This window comes from Chelon labrosus (assembly GCF_963514085.1).
Source record: "Chelon labrosus genome assembly, chromosome: 24".
In the NCBI taxonomy this organism is placed as follows: domain Eukaryota; kingdom Metazoa; phylum Chordata; class Actinopteri; order Mugiliformes; family Mugilidae; genus Chelon; species Chelon labrosus.
In genome coordinates, this window is record NC_140357.1 from 9,026,179 (window position 1) to 9,049,725 (window position 23,547).

The 23,547-nt window shown below is 44.8% G+C and overlaps 1 long non-coding RNA gene across 1 annotated transcript in view; it reads right to left on the reverse strand.

Annotated features, from left to right (window-relative positions):
- Positions 1 to 22,347, reverse strand: part of LOC311509651 — a 48,498-nt gene extending 26,151 nt beyond the window's left edge. Inside the window, exons 1-3 of the long non-coding RNA XR_014699855.1 lie at positions 21,176 to 22,347; positions 16,878 to 17,014; positions 666 to 721 (exon numbers count right to left, since the gene is read on the reverse strand). This is a non-coding gene — a long non-coding RNA (uncharacterized lncRNA). The remainder of the gene's footprint in view (positions 1 to 665; positions 722 to 16,877; positions 17,015 to 21,175) is intronic.
- Positions 22,348 to 23,547: the final 1,200 nt, after the last annotated feature.

Here is a 23,547-nt window from a genome sequence, read left to right on the forward strand (position 1 = left end):
ATTTAAATCAATTATTAAGAAACGGAAGGAACATGGAGAGACCGCACAAGGAGAATATTGAATGATGCCTCTATGACAAATTGATATATTTTTAATTAATTAATATTTGTTTGTAGAAATTAGATTTTGCTAAAAACAGTAAAGAGTATTTTTTTGTGTATTTTTTTTTTTATATTGACTATGATTTGTTTTTTTCAGAGTAATAACAGGGGGAAACATCCAAGGGCGTGCACCATATGTATAATATACAGTGAGTGATTATAGCATGGCTCAATAGTTAAAGGAGACGGGAAAGACTTGAGAAAGGAGCAGATGAACCAGCAGGATGCCATGCACACCATATTTCCTCTTCATAAATTAATTTAGTAATTCCCTTTGAAGACAAAGGGAACACAGGAGGCTTAAACGCATGCGAGTGCGATAAAGCCTCCGCTTCATTAAACAGCCAGATTGACGCGGCGGACCTCAGAGGCAACAATGACTTTTATTCACGGCTCCCGTTTCCGTTCGTCAGCCTCCTCTGGCTTTTCATCCAACACACACACAGCCGCTGCGTCTACCTATTATGAAGAGGCTTTTTTAAAAACCAGAAATAGGCTGCACCCCTGACTGAGCAGCGATTTGACAAACGGACGGGAAGCTGAGGTCAGTGCAGCATGCCGTACCTGACACAGCTGGCTCTCGTCCAACGCAATATGGGCTCCGTCTCTTCATAACATCCCTGGAAGAGAACATAAGAGGAAGAGAAAAAAAAAAGACAGAGGCAGGTCAGGAGAACTGATTAGACTTCAAGAAAGAAAGATTAGGTCACAGAAAGAAGAGGAAGGAAGCATGTGTCTTTTAAATCTCCTCAAATAAACATGTTTTATTGAGGATGGCTGTGAATCCGAGAACTCTTGAATAAATGAATCTTAATTTACTTAAAAGCTGAACCCATTCTGTCAGGAAGTAAAACAATGAATCCACACTTCCTCCAAACATGTGGTTTTCCTTCATGCAAACTGCATAAAGGCTCGGCTCAGCTCAAATGCATCTGACGCGGGTTTTAAGTGTAATCAGCCGATGGCTCATCAGTATGCCGCAGCGACCACCGCCGCCCGCCCGCCGCTATCTCCTAACCGTGGCAACAAACAGGCCGGGGAGGAGGCGGATGGATCTATTGATGTATGCTCTTTCAAGAGAACTTATCATTCAAGACCCACTTACGCCCAGAAAAGGTCAAATGAAATTCTCTCGTATCAAATTGGGTTTTTTCACTTGATTAATAAGCCTCCGAAGGCAGACGCCAAGCGCCCACACAGGAGGAAGCTCAAAACACTATCAGGGCTTTCTTTTACCTTGAGGACGGCACTGAACTCAGATAACACAACTGATTCAAATGTTTGACTAGATCTGCCGCAATCAACAAGACTTTTATGTTTTAGATGCTTTGATAAAAACTAAACCGTGTCAGAAATCACGACTCTTTCCCCTCATGCACCACTCCGACTACAAGTTTCACTCATTTCTATTTTGCGTTATCACCAATGGATAGTAGATTGAAGCTGTAAAAAGCAATTTCAATTCAAATATCATAAAATCCTTGGATCTGCTTTTTAAAATATGATATTTCCCGCACCGTCTCATTAGGACTCTCGCAACGAGATTAATCCACGTGTAAGGGATTGAATCCAATCGGGACCTGATCCAGGAAGTGGAAGTCCTGAAGCAGAGTCGTCTGTAATTCAACGCGACTTTATTTCCACAGCATCAGCAACAATCCAGATCGTCTCAAGACACTTTACAGAACCCGGAGCGTGAAATCCCAACATCTAGCGTAACGTTGCAATCCCTTTAACGGGAATAAACCTTCGACAGCTCACATGGGAGGGAGGTGTGCTTGTGGTCGGCATGCAACTGGATATTTTTGGACAGATGCACGCAGCAAATAAACATAATGGTATATGATGCATATAGCAAAAACATACACCACGGACAATACGTTCCCCTCACTACAAGAGCTGAGGTGCCCTTGAGCACCTAACCCACCAATCAGCTCCCTGGGTGCTGCACGAGGCCACCCACTGCTCTCCAATGCCATATGAGGACAATAACAACACTTCTTCTTCTTTTTCTGCCAATATCACACATGAAATGTATTGACCGCTCTTGTATTGTTCACGATCAAGTCTAATACATGTCATTTTAGTGCTAGCATGCCCGTTTGCTAACAAATGGACAAAGTGAAATTTAAATTCAAACCATAAATGTTAAATTATCCTCTGGGGAGCGTAAATTGATATGCAATAGTTGCACAAAACCATTGCCCTGCAGGTTAGAGTTAGGGTTAGGGTTAGGCAGTATAGGTTTCTATCCTCTGGGGACTATGACTCATGTACAAATGTATTCACGGCAAGAATTAATCAGATAATTTTGCACAATGTTTTATGTTTTGAATTTGAGCATTAAAAAAAGGCAAATCTCCATATTTGACCTACTGATTGATCAAAACGACTGCACTATACAGTTTTTCTTATTTAATTTAGTCATTCAGAGTCAAGGTGATGAACAGATATCACCATAAAGCCGCGCTGCTAGCGAGCATAAAGACTGCAGGGGGAAAGGAGAGAGGCAAACGACAATGCAGACCATGATGGCGTGACTATGACACTGCTGTCAAGGTTAAGAGACAGCGAGAGGAAACGGCACGTCAAAGTCAGGATGGAGCCCCCGCCACCCCCGCCACCTCCGCCACCCCCGCCGCCGCTAACGGCCCGGGAGCAGTGAGCGCCGGGTAATTGGGAAGAACTTTCCTGCCCTCGGACTTGAGTGGCACGTCTCAGCTGCGGCATGGAGTTCAGTTACCTGATCGGAGCTCTGATACACCGAAGCCGTCGGCCCGGCTCTGTTGTAATCACAAGGCCTCCATTAACAGGCCGCTCACGCATCCAAATGGCTCTCAGAGGCAAGAAAAAAAAGAAAAAAAACAACTCGCCCACAGATGATGAGCAATCACATCGCAAATTGGTTTAGTATTCAGATGCAGAAAAACCCTTATAGTCCGTATTAGTGCATTACAAACATGCCCCGGTGGTTACTACAGGAGCTAATTCCAGACTTCTTTCTCATGCATTTACGTCATTGTGGTATCGTGCCTCTTCCCGCCATTAACATCATTTTTCCTGATGCTGGCAAACATTGTGCCTTGTCATTGTGCTAATCAGCATAACATGAATTATTGCCACCATTACAGCGGGTGGCGGAGAAATAACGATAGGTCTTAATTATTCAACAACGAGGAATAATAAAAGGGAAAGCAAATGCACCTTTAGTTTGCGCTGCCAACACTCATTAGATTCTGTATCGCTCTCCCTTCTGGGAGCAGAACTAGGCGGCGTTTCTCTGCGGTGGAAATCGTTTGGGAAGGTTTTGGTGACGAGCTTGCGCGCACCTCACCTGAATATACCCCTCGAGTTGTTTGTCTGCCAGGGAAACGTCTTAAGAGGCCGATAAATAGCTTCTTGTGTGTAATTGATATTGTTTCAGAGAGCGAGGGCAAACTCGGTGAAGATCCTTTTTAATTCTCGCTCTGGTGCCAAGTTGATGTAGGTTACACTAATTAAAAGCCGCAGTTGTCTTTCGTCTACTAATGTGGAACAGAGTTTCCTCTACCATTATTTTAGGGGGTCGCCCCTTCAACAGCACCACCCGCCCCCCTTTGTGGTAAAGTTAATTTAATTTTCCAGATCACAACACAAGTCATTTAAGGTTAGCTTTCCAATAGAACAGAAACCACCCCCGTTTTTTGCCATTTTTGTCAATAAATACATGCAAGAAAGTTTCCTAGACCACATTGCTAGCTCTGCGTATGCTAACATTAGCATGCTAAAGGGATCCCAATGAGAATGCTCAGAGTACAGGCTCATTTAAAGTACAGTGGGACGAGACGCCGTAGCCTGCGCATGTAGCCGACGCCGGTGTGAGCCATTTATACTTGTGCGCTCATCAGTCTGGCTGGCTCTGTAACAACGGCAACCAAACGCGAGCCCTGCTTCACTTTCAACAATGGCGACGGAAACTTTCGCCGAAATTTCGCCGGAGACGGGTAACCTTTCCTCGATGTGTTGCATCTTTATTGATGCAAATCAATCAATTCGAAAGTTACAGCAATGGCGAAGCAGCTGGAAATACTAAAGCGGCAACATGGTACTACCAAGCGGACCAATCACAGCTCTTGCAGTCTGCGCCGCTGTGCAGTTACATTTCTGGGGAGGTACACGTCAGGCCACGGACATAGCTATGGCGTCAACTTGACACAGAAGCCTGAACCGGTTATAACACATTTACATCTTGCAGGGCACCAATATTTGCTAATTAGGGCGACATTCATTTGAAGTTTCTGGGAAGGGCATTCGTTTTGTAGGTATTGAGATTTGTCAAACTTTGATTTTGACGCAAAATTAAAAGCCAGGGCATCATCAAAGTCATTTGTTCTACAGGGGACCACAACCTTTCCAGTAGTTGTACCGTTTCAGATACCGACAACCACAAAAATAGCGTGCCTGATCACCTGTTTACCAGTTTGCTCTGTGGACTTTTCCTGGTGTTTCAAGACAAACGTTTTAATTGTTCAGCACTCCACTGAAGTTAACACCGATTAGCTTCTATGACAACCACACATGCAAGGAGATGCCCAGGAGATGCCAGCGACCCTGACTTCGACTACCAGACGACAATTAAAACCGAATTGTCTTCAAAAATTAACAAATTCCTGCACCTTTCACACGCTCTAGAGGCAAACACTGAGCTCTGATAAATCCGGTGAGCCTGTCTCGTCTCGTCTCTCCATCACGTTTTTCCCTCGTCTAAAAAGAACGTAATATACGTTTTTGGTTAAGTTTCTAATATAAATTACATCTGGGTATCATACTTCCAGGTTGGCAAGGGCAAACTCATTATAGTAGACTTTTCCTTGCGAGATAAAGGCTCGAAACCACAGATCCGCTCGTACTGCAGGGTTCCTCTGACCTTTCAGGAGGAGTTGCCAATCAAATTTCAGCCCATCTTAATGGAGCCGTGGTGATTACTGAGGGACATGATTCAGAGCTATAAAGCGCTGCCCTTCAAAAGAAAATTAAGTAACCAAACGAGTGAATATGGCTTAGGAGAAATTACTTCAACACAATAGAGAAAATAGTGTAATGATTTCATTAAGGTGTTCATGGATCAGTTTCTCTATGGATCTTATGGGTAATAGATTCGTCACTGCCGCGGTTCGTCTTCACATCTTATTGATAGTTACTGATCAGAGCAGCTAACTGAAGGGGGGTGTCGTCACAACTCAAACCACGTCTTTGTGTGGTCTGAAAGGCAGAAACAGATATAGTTAGATCCCGAGCTTCCCACCGGTGTGGAAGAGATAATTAACGTTCAGCTTGAAGACGTCCTGAAGACTCCCTGTCAGCGGCTGTTAGCGGCGGCAGTCTCAGATGACAGACTGCAGATATGGATATGACATTTGATTCTTTTTTTTAAAGTTATTTCAATCATTTTGCAGGTGCCTCACGCTCCGCAGACACCCCCCCCCCCCCCCCCCGAGCTCCGGCTCAAACCGCACTGCTGTTCAGCGTATTCGCCGTGCCAGGGGGATGTGAAATTCAAGGTCACATTTCACTTCCTTGCTCACTGGATTCAGTCGCAATTGAAATTCTGCCACATATCCGGATCACACAGCACATGCAGAGACTGTTGAACCAACGCTGTACTCTATATATGAACTACTCCCAGCTTTACACAAACACCGTGCCTTCTGCGTAGAGGCTTTTGAATAAAGAATACTTTGAAATGTTGCAGACACAATGACATATGTACTACATTACGACCAGCTTTAACACTTTGACATTTAGGGTAACACATGCCGTGGAAAGGAAGCGCTGGGCCTGTTCTGAAACCAATCCAAAATATGACCTCAGTTTAGTTGGATGCACCTCTCCTGATGCATTCTTCCCATTATTTTGCAGCCAGATGGCTCCTCTAAATATCCCTACTGCGCAACCTTTTCTTTTTGGTGCATTATGTTTGAAATGGGTCCAAATATTGACCCATTTTCTCGAACAAAGCTCTGCTAGGATACACATTGGGTTTTCCCAGCATCGTCACAGCGGTTGGGTTTCTAAAACCGCCGGGTGCAGCTAGCTCAAGGTTTTAGCGCCGCTAGCGTTGTGCTGCTGCTGCTGCAGGGGAGCAGAAAAATGATGCCAGATTCTGTGCAAGTTACGAGAAGCAATCCTTCAATCTGTTTTTACAGCTCTGAGAACGTCTTTTGTTTGGCGCCGTAGCCGTGCACCTAAAAGCCAGCATGCAACACCTCAAACACCCTCAAGTAAGTAAGTTTGGCGTCTATTCACGCAGCCAACAACTAATCTGATTGCGCCTTCGTGTTGAGAGCGCGCAGCCGTTCCTTTAAGAGCGTCGCGTAATGAATGGGGCATTGAGAAACGCTTGTGACTTTAGTTCTAATGGAAATGACCCAGATCTAATTGGAAACGGCCTAGATCTTGATTACTCTAATTATACACCTGAAGCAGACGACACACACAGAGAGAGAGGGAGGGAGTACTTGTCTCAATGTGAGGCCCGTCTAAGGTGTTTTAGCATAACTATATTCATAATTGGTTGACCTTTTCAATGCAATGGGTTATTAAAGGCCTAATTAAGAGTCCCGTAAGAATCCGAGACCCTGTCAATTAAGTTCTTAAAGATTTCGGTCTCTCCGCAGCTCTTAGCCGCCGTCATCAGAGGCAAATGTCAGCTCATGACTGTGAAAGGCCAACTTGTTATTGAAAGACTGTCTCATAGAGGAAGTTGTAGAGAAGGGATCGAATAGCAAAGCCGTCGCGTTACTTGAAATTTTATAAAAATGCTCGAAAATACAGGTACTACCTCAAAGTCTTGCCCAGACATAAAAAAAAAAGAAAGTGCAACATTAAGGTTAGAGGAACATTTTTCTCTCTTCTTTACTTTCTATCCGTGGCCTAAACAAAGTTACGAAACAGAGATTTACACAAGAGACACCCCAGGCTCGACATCCATCCACACTATTCAATACACATCCATTTTTTATTTTTTTGTGCTCGTATGTACACCGCGGACAGAAACGATAGCCGCCTTTAGTCCATTTTTCAATCTGTTGATGCATGGTAAATCAAGAATGCGGCACCCTCATGAATCAAGCTCCAGCTACTTCTTCTTCCTCCCTCTCGACTCTTCGGGTTGGAGAAGCTGCACCAGGGAGGAAGAAATAGGTCATATCGCCCCAGATTGCCTCCGTAACCTCTCAGTTCATAATGATCATGTTTAATGAGTGAGAAGCTCTCCAGGCATTCTTGAGCATCCAAGTATGTCATCTTCATTGTGCTGCATCTATTGCCTTTCAGCAGTAAAGTGCCCCCCCAACCCTCTTTCCACCATGCAACAGGAGGAAACTGTGCTGAAAAAGACTGACACCTTGATTTGAGTTATAATTTAAAGACTGTGTGCAGCTGTGAGAAGCGTTTTTTTCCTGAAGTTTTGTCAAGAACGAAACTAGCGAAGTCTGAAGTACTGCACGTGACACATGAATGAGCAAACAAATTAAGCTCCCCATCCCCTCTCCCCCCATCTAACCGGGGCTGATCAGTGTAAATTAAGATAATAATGTCTGGTAATAAAGCAGAAAGACGCGCTTTCAAGCTTTCAGCAAAAATCCCTACAACCCACAAATTAGACCAATTAGTGGATTTTTTAAAATCCAAGCGGCATGATGGATGGATGGACAGAGACGTGCGATGGGAAAGATGAGCGTTTAATTCGGCGAAACAGCCACAACAAACAACAAATGAGGCAACAAGATGGTAGCAGTGTACTGATACTTTCTCCATTTAAAGCTTAATTGGCAACAATTAGTAGAAGAGAGAGTCCCTCAACTCTGTTAGATACAAAACAGATTAACTGGCAGGGGTTCAGACTAACTTTATTCACAAGGAGCATTGTGGCCCCTTAGTGAAAATTTAAGGAACGCAACTTAAATTGACCTGCAACACAACTGCATAAGTGTATTGCCTTGGTAGTAAATAGACGTAACTTAGAGAAATAACAATGTGCCGTTTTATTTTAGGTTTACAGGAATATGGTCAACAGCATTACTGTCATTACAGTACAAGAAGCTTAAAGGGGAACTACTGTTTTTTACAACCTGGACATATAAATCTGGCATATAATACAATCGTTTACTCACCCATATAACTTTGGTGTCATTTTTAGTCCTTTGGAAGATATTTAGCTCCAGTGGAGCGCTGCGTATATCCATATAGTGGGAGTGACTGGGGCACCGAAACGCAGCCTCTAAATAATGCAGTATCTGCCGCCAAACTCGTTCATTTCACCAATATTTTGTTATAATACGCTAGTGCTATCCCCCATTGAGTCCGGAGTTACCTGTTGTCTATTCGCGGGCGTGCAGCGGTAAACTAGCAGTAGCAAATTACAGGTAAACAAGCAGCGGCGCTCAGAGATGACATCATCCAGGTCAGAGGTTAGTAGGTCAATCTACAGACCCCGGATGATGATAACAGGTAACTCCAGACTCAATGGGGGAATAGCACTAGCGTATCATAACAAAGTATTGGTGAAATGAACGAGTTTCATGGCAGATAATGCGTTATTTAGAGGCTGCGTTTCGGTGCCCCATTCACTCCCACTATATGGATATACACAGTGCTCTGCTGGAGCTAAATATCTTCAGAAGGACTAAAAATTAAGTTATATGGGTGAGTAAACAGAACCCCTTCAGATGCAGAAATGCTGAAATTTTTGCATAAAAATGCATCAAAACTGTTCTAAGATTAGACAAAGACAAGCCAATCAGACAAACAAACTAAAAATATTATAATTGTGCATTTGTTTATTAAAGAAAATGAGCCAATATTACATATCTGAGAGTGCACCTCTAGGGTTACAAGCTAATTTCAAGGCTAAACCGCCGCTGTAGGCGACAGATCAGCAGTTACCGGAAACATGTAGTCGCCGCTAATGCTGCACAAGGGGGGTCACAGCAGATACTGAAAACAAGAGTTCAAACTTTTTTGCAACTCAAATGCACAATGATTAATTTTCATTTATAAACAAATGCAGAAGTGTATTATTTCTGCTTGACTAGGCTCTCTTTGTCCACATTCGGGAGTTGTTCTTATGCAGAGATGTAGAAAATTCTGCAGGGAGCGAAATCTTTTCAAAGTATGCGGTCAGTACAAAAAAAAACAACAACTTAATTCTTCACGCTGCTATAGTGTGTCATGTTTAAACTGCACATTGCACAATCTGTCTACTGGAGGGGAGCAAAATTAATTTAAAGTAGTGTAAAGACATGGAAAAGGAGGCAATGTTGGCGTCCGGCCGGCATGCACGGAGACAATTAAATTGGTATGATTTAATAGTTCTTAAACTACATTTTTATTATTCAACTGTTTACATTTCAGCTGTTTCCACCTTGTCAATCAAAACGCACCAGCCGGCAGACAGGTAAAAACTAAAAGTTCGATTTGTTCGTTTGGCTGAATCTCCACAATGCATCATTATTGAACTCCCTCTATGACTCACGCGCTGGGAAAAAAAGCTTTCAGCCAAGACGTAAGCAGCAACTTCTGTTACATTACAAATGCATACAGGCTTCAGGGAGAGTGCACAGAGAGTAAATGATACGGCATGCTGTAGCCAGAGCATGATGAGCCCGGTCGGTAAGAGGAATATATGGAGATGTATTCCTTCAAGTAAAAGGATTGCTCTGTCCTCTTTGGTTTTGTTATAGCTCCGCGGCATCTCTGTCCTCATCATCTTTGACTTTTTATTGAAGCCGCACCCCCCCTTCCCCACCTCTCCGCCTCTGTCAAAGGGAAGGAGAGACAAGCCCTTGATGAGTGCACCTTTGATCTCGTTGAGGTGCCTCTGCTCCTCCTCCTTTCTTTCTTTCTTCTTCCCGTCATCCCCCTTCTCCTCTCTGCCGGGGAGCTGTCAAGAGTTCTGAAGGCTCCGTCTGTCCCCTCTGCTCCCTCATCCCAACCCGACTGAGTCTCTGGGCTCTTTCATCCTAACACCGATTGCTTCACGGAGACGACTCGAGTCCCTGAAGGACCTCGCCGCCACCCAAAGTCTAGTCCCAGCCTAAGAGTTGGATTTTTCCTTTCAAAGAACCGCCATTAGTCCACAACGAGGGCTCATTCCTCACCGTTCACAGTTAATTGTTGCAATCAGTCCACTGACGCGCCACTGATTCATCGTATGAGTGTGAAAAACAATATGTGCCGTGCTCCTTCCTGCAGCATTGATCCGGTTCTCACACCAAATGTGCATAACAGCTTATTTATTAAACTGTCAGTGGTGAAATCGCCAATCAATTCAGAGCCAGAGGGAGGTGTTTCAATCACAGCGGAGGCTATGATTTCGCCTCGTTATTTACACTATGTACAACGAGCCCCTTGTTTATGATCACTGCAGATCTCCAAGCAGCCTTTCACTTTAGATGAACGCCTGGACTTGCACCATCCGTCATGGGATTTGAGTCATCTCTGCAGCCCCGGCATTTGAGATCCAGCGACTCGGGCCATGCCTCAGCGGCGCAATGAGCCGAGCCCCAATTCGCTCCCTCGTGCCATTACATATTCAATTAAATTCTCAGCCTCCTCGCACGTAATAGTGATGAATATGCGGGGCGCTAATTTCTTTTTGTCACTGCCTCGGATGAAAGAGACATTGGGAGTTGACAAAGCTTGCGAGTTTGATTAGATCCATTGTCGCCGCTGGGCAGACCGGTGGAGGTTAATGTTGCGAGTAAGGACAGAGTGTGCGCCGGTTGCGTCTTTACATAACTGCCACGGGTCGGAGAGAAACCACACAGATGAAGCAGAGATGCCTTCCAAGAAGAAAAGCATTAATTAATCACTCGGAAAAGCTGTAAAATGCATGGATGGACAGAGTAGAGTCTGTCTCATACCCCTTCTCTATCAGATCTTGCACAAGTACTCTAAGATTGGGTATGGCCACACCTGCAGCTGTTTTGCAAGTACAAGTAAATGCATGCAGCATCCAAAGTGAGATCTAAAAGTAAAAGGGGCTGCACCCAAAGGTTTTAGAAACTCAAGCAACCTGGCAATGATGGGAAAACTGAATGCATAGCATGCATAGTGTTTAACAAAATGGGACCAACTTCAAACATAATGCACCAGAGAACTGCGAGACTGCGCAACGAGATCAGTCCATGCGTGAGACGTTTTCATGATCCAAAGCGCATTGGAAGCAACCACCCGGAGTGCACCGTCAGGACTGGAAGCTGACTGGATTTAAAAAAGGATGACGACAGAAGAGCTGCACAAAAGCAAAGCCATATGCAAGACGCATCAAGTATAGGTGGAACCAACAGCAACATTAGTTTTGTGGAAATCTCTCTAAACGGATCGAATCTGAAAAACCAGTAGCAGCATCCCGCTCTAGTTTGTGCACCACCGACTGAGGTTTTTGCTCTGGCAGACTCTAAAGGCGTTCACTACACTTCAACATGAGTGGCTTACATAAATGATGCGGCAGCTAGAGGTAAAGCAACGTGGAAATGCCGCAAATCTCTGGTTCACAGCATTAGTTTGTGTGAAAATCTCTTTCATAACCAAGTGGTTTCAAAACTGAACTGGCAATAAATGATTGATTCAGGAAATCTGCAGAGATACCCAGCCCTACAGGACAACATGCATAAAAGCAGGACTATAATATAAAATGCAGACATAATTAATCCATCTGCCGTGGAAAAAAAGGTCTCTGAAGCGACCGGAAAGTCCACACAGGCGCGACATGACTTCACAGACATTTAATTCCCTCCCCAATATCTGTCAATTACCCCATTGTAATTTTTCTCTAAATCCATTCCCTAAACAGTGTTGAAATAGCTGGCCGGCCATGACTCACACCTTGCCAGACAAAAGGAGGCCGCCGACGGTTGCCTTAGGAACCCTCAGAGCGGCGAGAACAGCTTGCACTCCACATGAAAGGGATTTGTTCACTCCTGTTGCCGTTATAAGTTATCGCTTCCCTTGCAATTAGAGGCAGAACTGCGAGTTCATGCCTTCGAACACGTGCAAAGAGTTGGTTGTGGCTAACAAACCGACCCGAACCGACCGGATGGGCTGAAGTGGAGTCGTTCACAGGAGCTGAATGAACGCTTGGTAGCAATTTGATCACCGAGCCGCCGTTCTAACATGTGAAGAGGCACTTTGTCTGCAGAAATCAGCGGAGTTGCATCGATTCAAAGAGGGATTTTGTGTATGAAAGACATAAAGGAGGCCGGCTTGATTATTGCAGCCATTTCAATTATAAAAGCGACTGTTAAAGCAACATGGTAGCACTTAGCAATTGAGCGGCGTGTGCAAGAACCACCGGGAACCACTTGATATTTTCACATGTGCAATCTGAAAACGATGACTCCTGCTTCTTGGGTTTAATTTGGCTTCTACAAAAGACTGCTGCTCCACAGTTAAAGCCCTAAAAACGAATATGAATAAAGACTTTTGGCCGTGAAAGGTTTGCAAAAGTAAATCATTTCAGAGTTTAAAAAAAGGTTTTACAGACAAGGTGAAGGCTGAGATGGCAATTGGAAGAGCAGTTGGGGGGGGGTTCTTTCCCTTCCATTCATGACTATTTTGACGGCTCTGCCATGTATAACCGGTTCATCTCCCAAGTCTCCCTTCCCTCTCACTCTCTCACACAACGTCGCTGTGGAAAAACCGACGATAGTGACAGAGTGTGGGAGGCAGAGGCAGCCGGAGCGGTGTCATCCGAAGTCGCTGATGTCGCCTCCACTCTGCCCCTTCCCCAGCGAGAGAGAGAGAGAGAGAGAGAGCTGCCAAAGTGGGACTTTTCGACTTGCCGACACTCGGCCTGGCAGCCGCGGTGACGTGCGCCGTGGGATGCCTCTAAGTGTCATTAAGTGGCGTGGAGGAGCGCCGGCCGTGGCAGGGCACTGTCACATGGTGGAGGGCCCGAGGGAGGGACGAGTAGGAGGGAGGACGAGGGCGAAAAAGCGGCAAAGTGTCATTTAGGACAGGCTAGGACATCCCACTAGGTGTATTAATGTCACATTTGCACCCTCTCATTAGAAATCTCACCGAGATTGGTTTTGCGGGACAAATCTCGCAAGACCAGAGATAAAACCCGACAAGGAAGAGCTCCACGAAAGCGAAAGACATACGCAAGATGGGAAGCCTGGAGGTAAAATATTGTGGAAATGCCACAAGTCCCAAGACAGACACAGAGTAAGAACCCACAACGCAAGGTGAGAAAGCGAGAGGTAGAGCGGGAAGCCGAAAGATAGAAGTCAGGCTGACTCATTCCCCGAGGCTCATCTGAAAATGCTCTTTCGTCTTCTGTTCTCCGTCTGCCGAGTCCACAATAACACCACGATGAAAAAACAAACAAATAACAGATTCATAAAGAGCTCCTGCTTTCTTTTTTCTTTCCCCGTTGAGGTCCTGGACATTTTCTGCTTGTGAGACGAACGGCCGACTCGCGGCGTTGGCTTAGGATGCGCAAAGCCGTCGCTCGCGGCTCCACCGTACAGTGCGCCCGCATCACAATGTCCAACTTTCACGTTACAGGATTACGGAGGGATCAGTTTTCTGGATCAATAGGATTAGAGCCGTCGTTAACCCCTCTGAGATTAAAGATTCACAACATGCAGAAGAAAGAAAAAAAGTCTGCGGCGGGGTGGAAGGAGGACAGCTCCGTCGGTACTTTGCACAGCAAGAACAAACAGTTATTCCAAGCTGGAATAATCCGTTCTCGGAAGCAGACAAAAAAAAACAAACGGCCCACGGCCCGACATTAACAAAAACACGCCGGAAAAGAAACACAAGGACGCCCTTATTCTTCAAAGAGCCCAAATAGAAAAAGAGAGTAATTGGCGCTCCTTTCTTCTCTTTCTACCTCTGGAGAGAAAACATGCTTCAGTATATGTGTGTGTGTGTGTGTGCGTGCATGGGGGCGAACATGCCTTCCAGACTTAGTGCGATAATTGTCTACTTTTAGAAGCACCTACACGAGTCAATACCTGCCATCAAGCCCACTCCGAGCTGCTCTCAGCCCATTACGTCCACGAGGAGCGAGGGCCCTTTAAAACTTTAGAGCGTGCAGGTAAATTACAGAGGAGTGTGCACTCGGCAACAGCGGCTGTTTGTTCGCCGCTTACACGCGAAATGACGGAGATGAATGCAGAAGAAGAAAGCAGCAAGGACTTTCTTCTTATTGGATTAACAATGCAGAAGTAGTAGGTAGTTTGAGAAGCTCATTCTAGTCCAGGTGTTTTTTTTTTTCTTTAAGTATTTGATGAGTGTGTGTCAGCTCCTCGGTCTACGGCAGCACCAGATGGATCCTCTGGAAATAGCCAAGGGAGAAAATTAAGAACAACAGCTGTCAAAATCAGTGAGCGAAGTGAGCGGGAGAGAAAAGGAAAGACTGGGAGGATGTGAATTCATACACCTCACCCAGGTAAAGCCGGATTGACATTCCGGCGAATGGCTTATTAGGAGCCTCGGAGTGATTATCCCGAAGCTGTCGGCGGCAAACAGCGTGTCAAAATGCCACCCAGGCATCGCTTCCCGCCGCCCCCTCCCCTCCCCCCCTCCAGGTGGGGGATGCAATGAAAACTGAACATGTGTTCATGAGACTGATGGCTGACTAGGGAACGGAGAGGGAAGGGTGGGGGGAGGGGGTACAGATGGAGGCCAAATAATGCTCACGCAAACACACACATCAAACATTAACACTTTATCTCACGCACAACGAGCGCACGAGGAAACCCAAGTGCACTCAAGTGTGAATGGCTCCCCTCTCTCTCTCTTTCTGATTTGATGCACGCAGAGCGGTTAATTGGGGGGTTGGGGGGGTGGGGGGGAGGCGAATGAATGCAAGTATGCCATCCCGTCGCCCCCTTCCCCGCAGATCTACCGTCACTCCGATGTTTAATCAGCGCAAATCATCTATAATGGATTTCAGGGAAGAACTTCTTTCGGGAAATTCAAAGCGCCGCATGTAAGATTCATCGCATGGCGGTCAGATGTTCTGATGAAACGCTATCCAGTACGAAGACAGTTAGCGCTTCCCAGCTGTGTACACCGCTGATTAATAGTAACGTCAGTCAATATGCATCAGGGTTTGGCCGCAGCCCATCCCAGCAAACAGTTTAGACAATTTACCCAGCATGCACTTCGTCTAACTCCGCACAGAGACTTGTCCAACATGCCTTTAATGCAGTGAGGCAACAGTGCGGCGTTGGCGATACGTCTGATTGTACTGATGAGCCTTTTTAAGCGTTGAGGTAAATTATGTTATTCATGGAATCAATAAAGCATATTAACCGAGCGGGATAGTACATGTACATGCAGTCATCTTGACTCTGCAGATCCCTGAACGCCTAAGTAACGCAATGAGTCATCTCTTAAAATTACATCCAATATTGGCTCCGTGGCACAGATGAGTAGATGACATGGGGTGGGTTCTTTTGGCATGTCTGCAGGAGCTAGGGACGTATTTTAATATCGGATCTGTCAGACAGTCTTGTGTGAAATGCAGATCAAATGCACGTATTCCTGTCTTAAATTGTTTGAGTTTTATAGTTGTGTTCTACACACTCTGTGTCAGGAGCTTCCAACGTGCGACAGAAGGAATCGCTCGGCGCCCGAAGAACTTGACAGGCCTCTGCAAAGCCCTGACCTCAACCCCACCCACCACCTTCGGGGATAAACTGGACCGCTGACTGTGAGCCAGGACTTATCGCGCAACATCAGGGCTGACCCCCACCCCCCCACCCCCACCATGCCCTGGCGCTCTTGTGGCTGAATGGAGGCAAATCCCTGCAGCCGGGTTATAAAAATCTGGAGAGAAGAGCTGGGCAGTTCACATGAACGTCCACACCGTTTTGACAAGAATCTAAGAATCTAAATTAGGTAGCGACGGCGGTAGAATCATTTTCATTTGTTTTAGTGCATCTGCTCATAATGACTCAGGATTTTCCTGCAGGCAGAAATGCTGTACAGCAGAATTATGCTTTCGGTGTGCTGCTCTACTGTGTTATTCAAAGCCAGCACGTGTAATATATTATTTTAAAAGTGCATGCTAAAAGAATTTGCATTGCGCACCAATGGAGTCCAAAATACATGAATCAATCCGGGTTTGAAGTGTGTTAACAACCCACAACAGACTGGAGTTTATGAGCCTCGAATAAAGTGTGAGAACTGAAATATTGTGGTGTTGATTTGTCAGTGGCTAGTGCTGACAGACAGCTGTTAGTTTACAAGCATCAACCTGTTACAGCAAGAAGCACAGCTGCCTCCGAACTACAGGTTTTTTTTTTTTCCCATTCCTACATTAACTTAATTCAATGCATCTATCAATTCATAATGCTCCGGTTATCCTGCTAACCGCTAACTTTCTTTTTAAGCAGACAGACAATTTCCTCAAGCTACACCACTACCACAGCAAAAGAAAACAGATCCTAACTTGATTGCGTGCAAGTTGACGCTGTTGTTGCAGATACGACTGCAATATTTTGAGGGGTAACAGGCCCGGATATGATCCCTGCAATCATAGACAGGCCAATTGATGTGTGTCTACTTGGACACATCTTGTTTCAGTCGTGTTTCAACATCCTAATGTCTCTAATGGAGCCTAAAATGCTGCCATGGGTATTGGCAGTTGTGCCAGTCTGCACTCTGATCTATTGACAAACTGCAGCTAGCTCTGGCTAACGTTACGCCACAAGCATCCCTTCTTCCACACCGCTCTAAAGCGACCGTTTAATGCAAAGTGCAGGAATTGTTTCTTACATGCGACTCCTTGTCTGTGAAGGCCCTCGGTCGTCCTGGTCGACGTATATCCAGAAAAACGAACAAAAGTCAGGACAAGAGGACTTTATAGAGATTCTTGAAGACGTCTCGGTGAGGATTCAGCCGTCCAAATACACCTGAAGGACAAAGGACACTCCTTAGATTTGAAAAAGTGGGCTGAGATATAATCAGTCAATATAGCACTATTTAATGGACACCTTCAAGAAAGTCCAGTTGCCCTTGTTTCAGCTTGTTTCTTGGATTATACTTGCTGTTTGTACTTTGCTTTCACAACCTTTGTGTACTCTGTGTACTATTTGAAATTACTTGTACTCGTGGAGCCCAAAGATGCACTCTGTTTCCCTCTCCTTTCTTTTTTTTTTTTTAGCTCTGCAAATTACCTCCGAGAGATGAAAGGGAAGTACGACTCCAGCTGCGCTGTGCTGCTCAGAAATGACACCTCAAAAGGACTCCCTCTCCTCCTCTGCGCAGGTTGAACAGCAGGTTTTTTCGCGGGTCATCACACTCCGCGGCGAGTCGAACTCAACTCAGCCGCGGTGACAAGAGGCAGTGACAAGACGGAGGGCGAAAGTGAAAAGAAGGTGCTTCTTCGCGAGGATCAAGTTCCGGGTCTGCTGCGCGTCAGCACTTTGGGTTTCTAATTAAGGACCGAAATGACAGGACGGCTGACAGGATGGAGACGGCGTGCAGGTGGAGAATTGTTTCACAGCCGCAACACGAGCCCGAAATAGGAAATCCCTCTGAACAGCCACAACATTAAAACCACTGACAGGAGAAGTGAATAACACTGACTATGTTGTGACAATGCAATGATCTGCTGGGAAACCTTTGGATGTAGCACCCACCTAGACCAGACCAGGCCCCATCACCCCATAGCAATGACACCCCTTGATGGCAGCAGCCGTCCCCTGCAGGATGCACACACAAAAACGGTTTAGAAACATCTAAAAACAACATGAAGAACAGCACAAGGTGTTGACATGGCCTCCAAATTCACTAGATCCCAAACTGATCAAGTATCTGAGGAGGCCCCTCCTCTCAACCCATAGGACCGACACCACAGGACACCCTCAGAAGGCTCATGTCCATCCTCTGATGAGCCACAACTGTTTTGGAGGCACAAGGGAGACCTGCACAACAACAGGAAGGTGGTCACAGTGTTGTGGCTGATCGTTTTTGTTTATCTTTTCCACCGTGCTAACTCGTCTTCAAGCACTAAAGCAGCTTTGAAAGATCTATTAATGTTTTATTTCTGCGTTTATGATGTTATTTATTTATATCGGCGGCTTTACGCATACATACGCTCCCGGAGCCGCCGCGCTCGCTGGAAACATTACGATTTATGAGGCAGAAAATACAGCGTTATATCGTGGAAATTCCCCGAGGTGCTCTTTGTCACCTTTATTATCCATCCTAGTACGTTCTCTCAAGATGCACCGCAGCTTTTTCATTTTGATGAAGTTACAGGTTCACGTCTTTTCTTTTTTCTTTTTTTTTTTGCTGTTGACGGAGCATCTCAAGCCGACAACACTTATTAGATTGTGTCAGACTGGGAGAAAGACTTCATCTACGGCAGCAGAGAGAGAGAGTTGCAGCCCACGTCGTCAGTATGTAAAGCAGCATGTAGTTCCTTTATCCCGTAATAAGCTGCAGAGCACATATTTCCACTGGAATTGTGTGGGTGATGAATGAACAGAGGAGAGCAAATGTGAAAGGAAATATCGTTTAGGCCCGACGCGCTGCATTGTGTGCGGCGGCTTTGTTTGCAGGCTTGGACAGTTTGTTTGAGGCGACTGATTAGCGGCAACATCTTGCGCCGAGCTACTTCTGAGCTGCTCTGATTCCACGCCGCTATCTTTATTCATTTATGCATGCAGCCGCTGTGGAGGATGAGTGGAGTTCAGAGCCGAATACTTTCCTTCATATGCTCTCTGTATCTCCTCCTCTGTATTCACCGCTCGCTTCTGCTGCTATCTTCTGTCTCCATCCCCGCTTTTTTTTTTTCGCTGTTCCAGTTCGATATTGCGCGAAAGATCATTTCAAAAATTCTCATTTTGTCGTTCTTTTGTGTTTGGATTTCAGACCAAAGGAGTCCGACGCTGTATTTGGATTTTTAATGCCACTACGCGTCTACACCACGGCGGAGGAGCAGTCACAGTGGGAATAATAACTAAATGACTTTGAGAGGAGCAAAACACGTCGGAGGGAAAGCAAACTGCAGTGAATTACGCATCAGTAATCATTGGGCTCTCAAAACTACCCCTCCCTCATTCTCCCCTCTGTTCAATTATGTGTCTCGTTTCAGGAGTTGCTTTGGAGAAGAAACAAAAAAAGCGCGAACATGTGTGAGCGAGAGAGGAGAGCCTATTAACGTGAATGAGCCAGTATGCCGCGAGAGAGAGAGACAGCCACAAGGAAAAGTGGCAATACAAACTAAACTAAAAAGCTCATCCAATCACACTTTTCACCTCAGGTCAAGGAAAGAAACTGCTGATGGAATATCTCCACAAAAAGGGGCCTCTTCTTTTGCTCTGCTCGTTGTGCTGTTACCTACTTATGTTGAGATATAGCGAATATGTTGTTACTTTTAAAAAAGGTCCTAACCCAGTGCCAAATATTTAATATTTGCTTAAGTGCACTGCAATAACATTGAGCCATTGAGCCCGTTTTATACATTGTTTCGGTTGTGTTTTTTAATACATTTTAAAAATTTACTGAAAGGGTATTATTATTAGAAGTAATAGTAGTAGTAGTTAAAAGTACTAGGCGCCTAAAATGGTCATAAAGTAACAGTTTTCTTTTATTTACAATACTTGAGCTAGTTTAGCTAGTTTTTATTTGGCACTTTCTTAAAGGGGAACTACTGTTTTTTTACAACCTGGACCTTATTTCTGGCATAAAATACGATCGTTTACTCACCCATATAACTTTGGTGTAATTTGTAGTCCTTTGGGAGATATTTAGATCTGCGTATATCCATATAGTGGGAGTGAATGGGGCACCGAGACGCAGCCTCTAAATAACGCATTATCTGCCATGAAACTCATTCATTTCACCAATATTTTGTTATCGTACGCTAGTGCTATTGCCTGTTGAGTCCGGAGTTAGCTGTTATCATCATCTGGGGTCTGTAGATTGACCTGCAGAGCCCAGATGATGTCTTCTCTGAGCACCACGCGCACCTGCGACGGTCATGGCTTGTTTACCTGTAATTTGCTACTGCTATGGTTCGTCCACAACCTCAGAATCGGAAAAATATTCAGCCATGTTGCATTAACTGTCCACCAAGATCTTGTATTGATGATGGAGAGTCTGACCACTGCACAAAGCCTCCTGCAGCACATCCCTAAGATTCTCAATGGGGTTAAGGCCTGGACTCTGTGGTGGCCAATCCATGTGTGAAAATGATGTCTCATGCTCCCTGAACCAGTCCTTCACAATCTGAGCCCCATGAATCCTGACATTGTCATCTTGGAATATGAATAAATCCATTGATGGAATAACCTGGTCATTCAGTATATTCAGGTAGTCAGCTGACCTCATTCTTTGGGCAACATAATGTTGCTGAACCTAGACCTGAGCAACTACAGCAACCCCAGATCATAGCACTGCCCCCACAGGCTTGTACAGTAGACACTAGGCATGATGGGGTTAAATAACTTGTTGCCAGCTGAAAGATAATCACCCATGCAGTAATTATCCAATTGGAGGCTCGTACCTATTTGCTTAGTTAAATCCAGGTGGCGACTACGACGCAGTCACTAATAATACAGATGACAGCTTGCTAATGATGCTAATGCTAGCTTCACAAACTGATTAAGGCGGTCTCAGCTGACAGCTCGCTATGTTTATACGGAGACTGGCTTCACTGTTTTGCGATAAAACGGTTCATGATTAATCCCAGAGTGCAACCCTTTTTTGACTTTTCTACTTTTCACTCCTATGACAGCTGCTCTTTATTTATTTATTTATTTTTTTCCACCTGGGGGGCCTGCACCACCAACAAACGGAAAACTCCATGACGTCAATCAAGTGGACCTGCTCTGCTCTCCTCTGATTGCTGTTGTACCGCTGCACATACACCCAGCACTAACACAGTAATCATGGCCTTGGATCTCAATACTTTTTTTTTTGTTTGTTTTTTGTTGCACGTGGAAACATTAGCAGCTGAACACAGTATGCACACGAGGAATGAAATGCAGCAGCTGCAGGCATATTAGTGATAATTAGCATTTTTTTGTCTTGTGACGATTTAATACGAGATCAAAAATACCTACAGGCGAAGGAATACTGCTCATTATCATCTTCTCCTGAATCAATATTCATCATGCTGCAGGTGCTGATTATCTGCCACTGCCCGGGTCATCTTGATATGTGCATCCATGTCTAAAAACAAAACAGGAAAAATCCACAAGTCGATCATGCATGATGGGACAAATCAGCCTCCTGCTACTAATGCAGCTGCCAATCTCGCTAATTCACTCCATGACATGTTTAATGGCACGATCTGCTCCCAGTATAGCAGGTAAGGAAGAAGCTAAGAATAAGCACTTGAACACAACACCGATCCACTCGTATTGATCGAGCATCGACGTGCAGCCGAAGAGCTGAAACAATAAGTCGATGGCCGGGTTAGTCGGTAGTCGAAACTCACAGGTTGTAGTTTTGGGATTATTTTACAGCATTTTATACACAACAACACAACAATATAAAAGCCTTGTGTTTGCTTTATAGGCCAGAAGAACAAGAGGCATGAAGGTCAGTGCAATGTCTAACAATGCATCCATCTATACGACCGTTTATCTACTCTTTCTTACTGATGTTCTGCACACACGGCTCCTTCAATCACACAAATCTCCTGCTGTTTATGTGCTGCAATCGCTTTACAGCCCTAACCTCAGCTTCCTGGTTACCCCACGTAGGCAGGTGAAGGAAATCAAATAAAAAATATATATATATCTGTGAATCAAAACATAAAAATACTGCTGTTTTCCTCATGCTGTGTCTGCATGAAAACTATTTTTCCTGCATGGCGAGGACAGATGTAGATGCTGAAATAATCCTTTTAATACCCAAACATTTGACCAATCTGCCGCCCGTTAAGGCTTAAACCGTCAGTTAGCTTTTCAATTAACCCGAGGATTATTAAGTCAATTTAGTCAAGTTGTGAAATCTACGAATAAAGGAACTTCACTGCTATCTCGCTGAGATATTTCAGTTTCAAAATCTATTTTGCTTGGTGGTCACTGCCTCCAGATCGAAGTGTTTTTTTCCCACAATATTTTACCATGTTTTGGTGCATCTTGCATATGTCTAAGTCTTTACTTCTGTGCAGCTCTTCTCTGTCGTCTTAAATCCAACCGACCATCAGGCTCGACAGAGACTAGTCCAGTTTATTGACCAATAAATGTCCAATTCATTTATCAGCTCGGTATTAACAAACATTCATTCATTCATCTTCTGTACCCACTTATTCCTGTTAAGGGTCGCGGGGTCTGCTGGAGCTTATCCCAGCTGTCATCAGGCGAGAGGTGGGGTCCACCCTGGACAGGTCTCCAGTCTTGTACAGGGCGAACACAGAGAGACAGACAACCATTCACACTCACACCTACAGCCAATTTAGAATCACCAATTAACCTAATGAGCATGTCTTTGGATGGTGGGAGGAAGCTGGAGAACCTGGAGAGAACCCAGCAGATACAGGGAGAACATGCAAACTCCACACAGACTCCATGGATTCGAACCCGGGACCTTCTTGCTGTGAGGCATCAGTGCTAACCACCTTATTAACAAACATCTTTTCCATTTACTTCCCAGCATGTATTTACTTCTTTCTTTTTTCCTCATATAAAAAAAATATATATCTATAACGATGTTGCGTGTCTCTTCACAAATGTGTTTCATTGTTGTCTGATTAGTTCAGATCAAACGTTTAACTTCCTGCAAACAAACAGCAATATGAACCCAGACTGTCGCTCTGATTCAAACATTTAGATTAGATATACTCAAAAGGTAAAACAGAAAAAGAAATGAACAGCCTAATTCAAAGTTTACTTTAGTAAGTTGTCTTTAAATGCTGTGTTTTCTAGTTTTTTTCCTCCCCACGGTGAGCTGGAACCAGAGACGTTCAGAAGATTGACTTCAGAAAATTGACTGATTATGAAAAAAAAAACAGCTGCCAATTACTTTTTCTAATCAACAAACTAGTGCAGGCCTCACACAGTTTAAAATACCGTAACTAAAAAAATCAGTTTGTCTTAGATTTTCTCAGCGTCCTAGGGGGCCGGAGCCGTCAGGGTGCATTAGTAATATGTGTGCACACGTACGCATGTCACTTGGTGTCGTACGTATATAAAATGAGCGCTGGTTACATGTGTTTCCGCTTGTCCTTGGGCAAACAAAGGAGCCTCAGAGCCACATAATTGCTGTTTATTGATACGTTTCTGTTATTGATGAGCGCCAAGCAGCGTGCCCGCGCCGCTGTAATTGTAACTCCCAGGCTTTGCCGCCGTTTTTGCTCATCTGGAAAATTTGATGTTTAGAGCACAACGGCGGGGTGATCGAGTGCTGCTTCTTGTGCACGCCCAGAGGGAGGCATCAACAGTCCCCGGCTCTGTACTCTGAACGCGACGCGACGCCGGCTGCAAAC